The following is a 10,792-nucleotide window of genomic DNA, read 5'->3' as shown; positions in this document are numbered from 1 at the left end:
CCCCATTTCGGGAAAGCTTTCCCCATTGCCTGGGGGGTGAGGGGGGCGGCTCCGCTCCCCCCACTCCCTCCGTCCCTGCCTCTCTCCTCAGCCCCAAAGCTCCGTCCGCGCGACTCACTTCCAAGGCGGTGGCTGCTCCATCCCGCTCCGGCTCTGGAAGTGACCGAAGATCAGGCTGCGTCGCTCGCTCGCTCGCCGGACTGCTTCGGCGCCATTCTGGCTACCTTCGTCCATCCGCGCCCGGGAGATGCGGAAGCAGTCCGGTGGACGAGTGACCGAAGATCTCGCTGCCTCGCTCGCTCGCTCGCCGGACTGCTTCGGCGCCATTCTGGCTACCTTCGTCCATCCGCGCCCGGGAGACGCAGAGGGAGAAATGTTGTCGGCGCCTCCAGATGACGAACCAGTCGCTTGCTTTCGTCATCGGGAGGCCGATAACATTTCTGCCTCCACGTCTCCCGGGCGCGGATGGACGAAGGTAGCCAGAATGGCGCCGAAGCAGTCCGGCGAGCGAGCGAGCGAGGCAGCGAGATCTTCGGTCACTCGTCCACCGGACTGCTTCCGCATCTCCCGGGCGCGGATGGACGAAGGTAGCCAGAATGGCGCCGAAGCAGTCCGGCGAGCGAGCGAGCGAGGCAGCGAGATCTTCGGTCACTCGTCCACCGGACTGCTTCCGCATCTCCCGGGCGCGGATGGACGAAGGTAGCCAGAATGGCACCGAAGCAGTCCAGCGAGCGAGCGAGGCAGCGAGATCTTCGGTCACTCGTCCACCGGACTGCTTCCGCATCTCCCGGGTGCGGATGGATGAAGGTAGCCAGAATGGCGCCGAAGCAGTCCGGCGAGCGAGTGACCGAAGATCTCGCTGCCTCGCTCGCTGCCTCGCTCGCTGCCTCGCTCGCTCGCTCGCCGGACTGCTTCGGCGCCATTCTGGCTACCTTCGTCCATCCGCGCCCGGGAGATGCGGAAGCAGTCCGGTGGACGAGTGACCAAAGATCTCGCTGCCTCGCTCGCTCGCCGGACTGCTTCGGCGCCACTCTGGCTACCTTCGTCCATCCGCGCCCGGGAGACGCGGAGGCAGAAATGTTGTCGGCCTCCCGATGACGAAAGCAAGCGACTGGTTCGTCATCTGGAGGCGCCGACAACATTTCTCCCTCCGCGTCTCCCGGGCGCGGCCGGACGGATGTATATAATATTATATATATAGTATATAATATTATATACTATTATTCCATGAAGAGAGGTGAGGCCCTGCCTCCTTGCCTCTACTGACCGCACATCACTGCTTTTAAGCATACTGCCTTGTGGGCTTTTATTTTGGTAAAAGCTGGATAATCTCTGCCTGTCCCTTGTTCTGATAATGGTATTACTTTTATCAGTATGAGAAATAATGCTCACCATTTATAACTAATGCCACTCCAAGTTAAAACTGAATTTAATTACTATATGGAATTCAAGTGAATGGATTTCAGAGTTCTTAAGAAACATAGATATTTTAGAATGACAAATTTGTATACAGATATTGTACACTAAGGAAAGATTTTCAATGCCTTATAAGGCAAGGAACTGACACTATGCAATAAAACAATTTATTTTAAAGACCAGGGAATAGAAGATTAGAATCATGGAAATTTATACTGATAAAGGAGAATATTTGTCATTCAGGTTTGAAATGAAGATCCTTGGTGCTCCCTGAGCTTGGTAGTCTGGCACCGATGATGTTTCCTAGTTTGGGTAATGAAATATCTACAAGAAAACAACCAAGCTTAGAGCACCATGGACCCCTCAAATTTATACATATTATTGTTATTTTTCAGTGTTCTTGATTTTTCAGTATTCATAATACAGTAAGGAAATCACAGACACTATAGATACAGGCCAGATAGTAATAGCTAAAGTTTCAAACCTGTTTCACATCAAGAGTATGTAATGTGAAACTAGTAAAAAATTATTCTGGGCAAATATGTGTTTTACATTCATTTGAATGTAAATTAAATTAAGCTTTTAACGACTCAACTGTCAACTTCAGCAGAAAAATCATAACTAAACAAATGATGACATGTATAAAAGTACTAAAGAATTGGGACTACTTAATAAAAACATGGTATAGGTTTTTACTAAACTTGGTATTTGGAATATTGGAAATAATCAGGATACAAAATGGAGAACAGGAAGATCTTGTCCAAGCCACTCAAATGAGGAAAATTAAGAGTAAGAACTCCAGCAAATTAAAATCTTCAATAAGCAAATAGAAGAAATGATTGGAAAAGTAAATTAATTTTAATGTGTCTCATATCAATAGAATACCTGAAAGAAGAATGCCAGCCAGTCATCCTTAGGATTATTAGTATATATTAATATATGTCACTGTACTCCCAAAGACTCTGGGGGCTGTGTCAATATAAAGATCTGTAAATCAAATAAATTAAAGAACTCAGGTACGTGTCTACAACATATATATGTGGAGTTAAATCCACAAGTTTTATAGAGTACTAGACAATCCCTAACCTCTTGGATCATACGTTCAATGATATTTCCTTAAATAGAGAAACAGAATGAACACGGATGGGCAAAAAAGCAGCAGGAGTGACAAGCTAGCAGGAAGCATTGGAAATTACTCTTCCTCCTCCTTGGCTGGCCCACAGAACCGTCTGCCACTTTTATTAGATGAGGAAAAACAAAGAAAATTGTGGACCCCAAGGAAAATTGCGCCCCTATTCCCCAATCCGGCATGTCCACAAAGTAATGCAGCACCAGTTTTATCAGGTAATAAAAATGCAAGAAAATTAAGTCCTAGCCAAGCTGCCTTTGGATAGCAAGTAACCAGTGGCTTTAGAAGGTAAGACTGTCAGCAGCATGTTTGATCGCTTTCTATAAGAGAGACGCATGCAGAGTTATATCTATTTTCTGGATAGGAATAAGGATCAGTAGGACACCTAGGGCTGATTTGTCAATTACAATTTGTGCCAAATGTCAACATCTGTTTAATGGTGTTTAATTTTTGATTATGTACCATCAAGTCATTTTCGATTCCACAGTTGGAGACCAAAATTGGATTAGACTAAACCAGGGGTGTCAACTCAATTTCATTGAGGGCCTCATCAGGGTTGTGTTTGACGTTGGGGGTGGACATGGCCATGGTGGGTGTTGCCAGCTCAACATAACTTGTATCGGGGGCCCGTGTGGTGGCCCGAGCGCTCTGCCAGCGACCTCCTGCAACCCTCTGCCAGTGAAAACGGAGCTTGGGAATGCTGCCTGCGACCCTCGCAAGCTCCATTTTCGGCTGTAACGGCCTCTTGTAACCCACTGCCAGCAAAGACAGAGTTCAGGAGGGCCACATGCAGCCCTCCCAAGCTCCATTTTCACTGGCAGAGGCACTGCGGGTCGGTCTGCTGTTTCTAGGACAGCCCCGCAGGCCGGATCTGGCCCCCAGGGCCTTGAGTTTGACACCCCTGGACTGAACAGTTCGTAGAAATAAGCATGAGACACATGCCCCAGTTCTTTAATTTACCTGGTTTACACATCTTTATAGTGGCACAGCCCCCTAAAGTCTCTAGGAATAAAGTGGCATATCAATTTAGCATTTAGCAACCCCTTTTTCCTTTTTTTATTTCCTTTTTTTATTAAAGAGCCTGGTCTCCTATTAATGGGAGCACTGATGACACTCCCGGAATTTTATACCTGGACTTTTCCCCAGCCAAACAAACAAAGGCATCTTTAGCAATAGGTTTTACTTTTGAATTCCGAGGGAGCCTCACCTGGATGGGAACAAAGCAAACTAAATGGGCTAACTTCCAAGATCAAACCTGTAGGGGGAATCCAGGATCCAGAACTAAGTTGCAGGGAATGATCGCACCAAACTAGTAATACCTCCCCTTCTCCCCCCCCCGCCCCCCAGGAGAGTTTGCAACACTTCGGGAACTACAGTCTAAGGGGGAGACAGACTGAAATAGGAGCTAAAGGGGAGAATCAAAAATACACTACTACAGCCTGCCTCGTTTAAGATAGTAATTTACCGGCTTCTATATATGAAGTCACAAACTATATATATTCTATATATGTATATATATTCTATATATGAAGTCACAAACTATATATATTCTATATATGTATAGATATTCTATGTATGGAGTCACAAACTATATATATATTCTATGTATGAAGTCACAAACTATATTCTATATATGTATATATATTCTATATATGAAGTCAAACGGAGCGCGGCAAAAGCGGCAAAGATTTCCTCGCTCTCCCCCCCCCCCACGTCGCCACTTCCCGCAGCACGTGGCCTCCTTTGCCTTCCGTTAAAAGAGCGGAAGGAGGAGCTCTCTCGCCTCACCTGAGCGCTCTCTCACCAAGAGAAGCCGCAGGAGAGCGCTTGTCGCGTTCGGGTTGGGCGCTCACCTGGGCGCCGCGGGCGGAGGATTATCAGCCAATCCCCGTTTCCCTTGACCGCCTATCTCGCGCGGAAGGCGGGGGCGGGTGAGAGGAAAACGAAGGAGAGAAAGAGAGCGAGCGAGCGAGAGAAAAAACCACCCAGCCAGCAGCGAGCGCTGCTTTCCTCTCCCGGTGGTGGCTGGTCGAGGCTACAGGTAGGCGCGGGCTCCGAGGCGGGGAAGGTAGGTAGGTAGGTAGGTAGGGTTCTGCGGCGTCTGCCTTCGGAAGAAGGGCGTCTTTTATTCTATTTCTTCTCCTTCTTTCGCCCGCTTTACGCACTCCCTCTCTCGAAGACTTTAAAGGGCTGCTGCGTTGTCCGCGTCGCCTCTGTTTGAGAAGGAGAAGCGGAGGGGAGAGCAATCCTCCCAAGACCCCCCCCCCCTCCTCTTGCTTTGCATCTAGAAATCGGCCGGTCTTTCATATTTACTATTTACATGTAAATTTACTATTTAAAATTTTAACATAGTAAATTTAAAATGAAATTTACTATTTACATGTACATAGTAAATACATGCTATTTACATAATTCATATTTACATTCATATTTTCTAGCGGGACCGTGGTATATGCAAGGCTATGAGAGACGGGAGTTTGGAGGAGGGGGGGGCATCGCGCATTGACGCTTGTTTATCCCGTCAGTAAGATTCCTTCATGCCCACCCCAAAGTATTAAAAAGTGCAAAAAGTCTTCTGTAATTCGGGTTACTTCTAACAGCACTTGGCTGTGAAGTAAAATGTGGCGTCTAGCTGTTTTTCTAATGGAAAATTGTTCCTAAACAATTCAGGCGCTGTCTGTCAAAACCCACCCTGTTAAGTATATAGATTTTTTAGAATGATAAAAGAAACAGGGTGGGACAGACACACACACACACACGCACACACACATCTTAACACCAAATATTGCACCCTGTGGTCTGCAGCAGTTTTGGGTTTTGGGTGAAGGCGCATTAAAAGCTGCAAGAGGGCAGGTCTAATCTGCATTTTTTATTTCCAGGAACTGCTTCCGGGAGTGATGTGGAAGGTTTGTAAGGTTGACTTAAAAGAGGTTAGCAGCGTGACATTGTACTCGGTCGGGGATTACTGTGATTTTGTAGAGCCCTGAAGTCTGAGGGGCAATTGCTAGATTCGGTGTACAACAACATTTTGGAATATGTGGGATGTAATCTGAAGCAGACTTGAGGTATGACGAGCAGGAGATGTGGTTTAAAAAAAAGTTTGATGCTGGCACTTAAACTACTATAAATATTTCCTTTTGTTGCCTAACTGAAACTTGTCTTTCTGACATTACATGACAATGCTTACTCAGAAGAAACTCTTTAATTTCATAAATCATAGAAAAGTAAGTCTCCCTTGTATGTAATCAGTAAATATATTGAGGACTAAATCTTAATGTTTTTCCAGTAGTTATAAGAAAACACAACTTAGAAAACAATTTTCTGTTAAAATGTGGAGGTTTAGATAATTATTAGGACTTATCAGATCGAGAGGGGGTATTTCTATGCTTCATCCTATACTTCTGTTCTGTTGCATAATAAGTCTCACAATTTTCTGTATCATGTCATAGTCTTTAAATGCATTTTTGCTATTAAAGAAAAATTCCGATATAAACTGCTACAGATCTAGTAGCATGGTAAACAATTTCTAGTGTACTTGTCAATCCATAATTAACCTGAATCCAAAACCATCTAATTTGAAATATTTTTCCATGCATATGGATCCTAATCTGACAATTTTAAATAACATATCAGTAGTTATTAAACATATTCTAATTATTTTTGCTTTCATTAAATTAGATGTCAGAGAACTGGACCACTTCCATCCCTGTGGTCCACTGTGGGGGGATGATGGTGGGGTGAGCCAGCAGCCGTCCATTATCCCAGTTTCTCATATCGACTGCTGGAAAAATTGTCTACCCCTGTGTTGGAGCAATACTTAGTATTCTGTTCATAAGTTTGTTTGGTCACTAAGAGTTACATGATGAAATGTAATAATATCAGTATTCTATAACCTATATTATACCATGTAGATAGGTTTGATATTCTACTGTGTTTTCCTTTCTTTTTTCTTTTTGTGCTAACTGGAGAGTGACATACCAGGCTTAACAAGATAACTCACTCATTCTCTGGCCATCTGTTGAACTCAAAACAATAAATGATGTGTTTGTTTCCCAATGTAAATGAAGGCTTTGCTTGGAAAAGCAGTTATAAACTACATTTTAGGTAATTCTTATAGCTGAAAACATTCACTTCTCTTCCCCAAATTTAACTAAATGTGTAATTTGAGCAAGGTTTTTTTTGTAAATTTTTAGAATAGTGCTACTTATTGCATGATACAAATTATGTCAATATGAGATAATACAAAAGCTTTGGATTGAGGGAACTATCAATGTTTCATAGCCAAAATACAGGATCTCTGCATGCATACTTTTATTGTGTTTGCCAAAGCTGCTTGCTCAACCATTCATAAGGACTTGCCACTTGCCTTGCAACTATATTTACTATTTATACAAATTAACATTAATTTATTAATAACATTAAAATTAATAGTAATTTGTCCCCCCCCCCATTTTTGGCTTATTTACAAACAATAGGATATCTATTATCCTATATTAAAATAAATATAAAAATGCTTTCTTCCAAAACATCCAGAGTTTGAGACAATTTGGTATTTCTGCTCATTGCCTTAAGAATTTTGATTCATGTTGTATCATGAGGATTGGTAAAGTAATACTATACCTGCAGGCTATGGCATCTGTTGAACCACTAGATGGCATCCATTTACATCAAATTATTTTTTAAAAATGAAACATTACTCTTAAAATATTTCTGTTCTCATCTGTGCTCTCGGACATTTTTAATGAAAAGGTTTTCACAAATTGTTCTTCTAATTGTAAATATAATGGTGTTAGCATGGGATATCATAAGAAATCATGCAGGAGACCAGTCATCACTGTACAACTGTTCTGTCAGTCTCTCATTAAAAATATGCAAATAGTGGACATCTTCATTCATACAGAACAGATCCTTTCTGTTTTCTAAAAGCTAAGATGAGGCTTTTAACAAATTATTGCAGTTTTCTGTCCATAGTTCCAACCAGTCAGTCACACTTATTTCACAGTGCTATTACATTCCTCCTCATATCTGACTTTCTAGAAATCTTTCAACATTGTTTTTAAGGATTTTTATAATTTGGGCTTTCTTTAAGTCTCTTGTACCCTCTTATGTCCACCTACATAGTAAGGTGATGTTTGTCTAAAAGAAAGCCAACATTTTAAGAATTGTGATTATTAATATGGTAATATAAAGGTAGAACCTGCAACAAACATCTGTAACATTGAGTGCTGTGCTCAGAATTATAGTTAATCCATGCTTTGTCCATACATTTCCCACCTTTTCAATATCCAATATTCTGGGATCACTGCATGAGCAGTTAAGTTCTTATATAACAGATCAGGTTACTACTGCATTTATCCCATTTTCTTGGTTCATACAATGCATTGAATCACGTACTAACCAATTGCACCAATGTCTGCATAAAACAGTAGGCTATTAAAAAGCTATAATTGAAATTAACCAAGCTTAGTGTAATGTAACATAATCACAATGGTTTGTTTAACTGAATTTATTAACTTTATAAAGATCATGTCTTAAGGCTTTTCAGAGGTATTGCTCTCTACTCAGCCACTATGAAATGGACTACTGGCAGAATGATGAGAATGGCCTTCTTGGTATCTACTCTTAAGTTTTAGAAGCCCATGTGAGGAAGATCACGCTAGCTTAATATAGGTTATCTTTTTGCTAGAAGCTGATGTGTTTAATTAGTCAGGCCTTGAAATGTAAACTGTCTTGATGAAGCAGATTTTAATGATGTTATGTAATTTATTTTAGTCTTAAGCACATATTTTAAGCAGAAAAACAAGGTAATAAGCAAGATACCACTGCATGTCACCCTATGCTTGTCAGAATAACACCTCTATTAAGTAAAATAGCAACCGTACATTTTTCCAACTTTAAATGTTGCTTTTTAGAAATCAGTGGCTTAAAAAGCAGGGCAAAATATCTGTATACAATTAAAGTGACTACATACATATTTGAAAGACATTTTAATTAGTGAGAGGAATGAATTGCAGTATTAAACTTCTAACTTCCATCTTACAGAGTAAGAGCAACTATGTGAAAATCATTGGTGGCTGGCTCCCCAGCTGTTTATATACTGGGAAATGTCATCTTCCATGGATGAGAGGTGGGAGTTGTCAGGAATTTGTGGCATCCATGGCAACCAAGGGCTTGTCCCAAGTTACCATGAGGCAAGCTATTGTGCTACAGCCACGATACTAGTATTCACCTTGGAGGAATTCATGATTGGAGGGTCAAGGACATCAATATCAATCTGTTGTCATGGTCCAGCTGCTGGAATTCACAATCTGCATCAATCTCCATAGGGGGAGATTGTTGCACCTTCTGGATCCACTTTATTTCCAATAGCCATTTAGGGGATTTCCCAGCAATCATGGAGATTGCTCTTGGATAGATTGGCTGAACTTCGGAGGATCAAGATAGACAAAGGTTTTGATGAGGTAGCCCTGAAGTGGCCTGACTCTCTTGCTGACCCAAGGGGGTCTTTGGTTTACTGGGGAGAACACTGGAGGAGGAGATGACTAAAATATGATCAGACATAGGCATGAGCCCACATTTGTGGCTATTCTGTGGCACTAAGAGCAGTAAAATATGGGTACTTTTCCATGGTTGGTTACTGCATTCTCAGAGGGCCATCTAGCAGTATTAATTACATGACTGGGGCCTTTAGAGGCTCTAGAAACTTCTGCTTGAACAAGTTCTAAGCATTTTGAGGATACTACCTCTCTGTTGAAGTAAACTAAGCTGGGACCACCCAATAAGAATTCTATTGATATTGAATGTGAAAGCTTGATGGCTTTTCTCTCTCCCTTTTATACCCAAGATCAGTCTGAGTTTCTTCCTTTCCCCTTCCTATCTTACTAGGCTACAGTAGGTGTTGCATATTTTCTTCAAGGCCATCTGCATCATTCTCTACACTCTTATACTGGATCTGAGTTGGATGGTAGATGGGCAGGCATTGATGAGATGACAGAAATAATGTCTTGTCAGGTAATTTGGGACTTCAAGCCTGCGATACCTGAGGAAGTGGACAGTGTCCTCTGTAGCATGAGCTCAGCCATCTGCAAGTTAGATCCTTGGTCTTCTTGGATAATACAAGCAGCCATAGAGGACACAAAAGAACTACCTTGAAGGAGGCAGTTAAATGTCCTTTCTTAAAAAGTTACCTTTGGACCCATCCACCTTGGGAAACTGTTAGTTCATCCCTAACCTGTCTTTGAACAAGTTGTTGAGATAATGGTTGGATTCCAACCTATATAGTGTTCTAGATGAGATGGATCAGTCTCTCTTAGTCAGGATTGATGCACTGGTAACTTTTTTAAAAAATTAAAAATTGCATTATACAGATAAAACTAATACAAACTATAAAAAAAGATAAAAGTGCAAAGAAAGAAAGAAAGAGAAAGAAAAAATATAATCCCCCTTTATAAAGAATAAACAGCTTTAACAACTTATACTATATCTTAAAATATAGCGATCTCTTCATGCTGCATCTGATCACATTCTCTATAACTCTTTAAAGTGTCATCCATCCTAATTAGCAAAAGTCCAGTAATGGCTACCAGAAATAACTATATCTGTTTTTAATTGGATCTAATAAACTGATTAAATTCCTTCCTTTTACTTTTATATGTCATTTTCTATCTTTAAACAAATTCCCCAAACTACTTCATTCCAATCTAGTCAAAATTCAATTTATTGTAGTCGTAGACCAGTATAAATAATAAGCAAAATAACATTTAAGACATTCAACATTTAACATGCTAACTGAGGCCAGTAGATTCTGAGATGTAACCCTTGGATTTCTTAAAATTTCTCAGCTTTTCATGGTCTGACCCCGGGGTGAATTTGCTGAGACATCCAGTCCTGGGAGGATTGGCAATTGTCTTGAACGTTTTCAACTTGTGAATAAATCTTCCTCACTGTAGAATGGTTTTAAATTGTTTGGAAATGGCCTTATAACCCTCCCTAGACTGACAAGGCAGCAACAATTGCTTCTTTAAGATCATTGCTGATATTTTTTCCTCTTTAGTATCATATCAACACAGAGCTTCAATGCTGGAAACTAGTGAACTCCTAAAACTTCAGTTTTTATAGACGTAATCATACTTGCTATTGACCAATTGAGAAAGTTTTCTGATTGCTGGGTAACTATGCAAGCTTTCTGTGAAAGCTTTCTGATGGTTTCTAACTATGTAAGGTAGCTGGCAGTGGTGATAGTATATC

The 10,792-nt window shown here is 41.3% G+C and overlaps 1 protein-coding gene across 4 annotated transcripts in view; it reads left to right on the top strand.

Moving 5' to 3' along the window:
* Positions 1–4,339: 4,339 nt before the first annotated feature.
* The window catches only part of GALNT3 (polypeptide N-acetylgalactosaminyltransferase 3), a 39,206-nt gene continuing 32,753 nt past the window's right edge, over positions 4,340–10,792 (top strand). The window contains exons 1-2 of one of the 4 annotated variants that reach the window (XM_081957153.1): positions 4,340–4,586; positions 5,425–5,451. The gene's annotated coding sequence lies outside the window, so the exon portion shown is untranslated. Of the gene's footprint in view, positions 4,587–5,424; positions 5,611–10,792 lie in introns of all 4 variants that reach the window. The other 3 variants (XM_081957152.1, XM_081957150.1, XM_081957151.1) reach the window with 3 other exon arrangements.

The sequence above is a fragment of the Natrix helvetica genome, assembly GCF_964273705.1.
Source record: "Natrix helvetica genome assembly, chromosome: 1".
Taxonomy (NCBI): domain Eukaryota; kingdom Metazoa; phylum Chordata; class Lepidosauria; order Squamata; family Natricidae; genus Natrix; species Natrix helvetica.
This window is presented reverse-complemented; position numbering and strand designations above follow the sequence as displayed.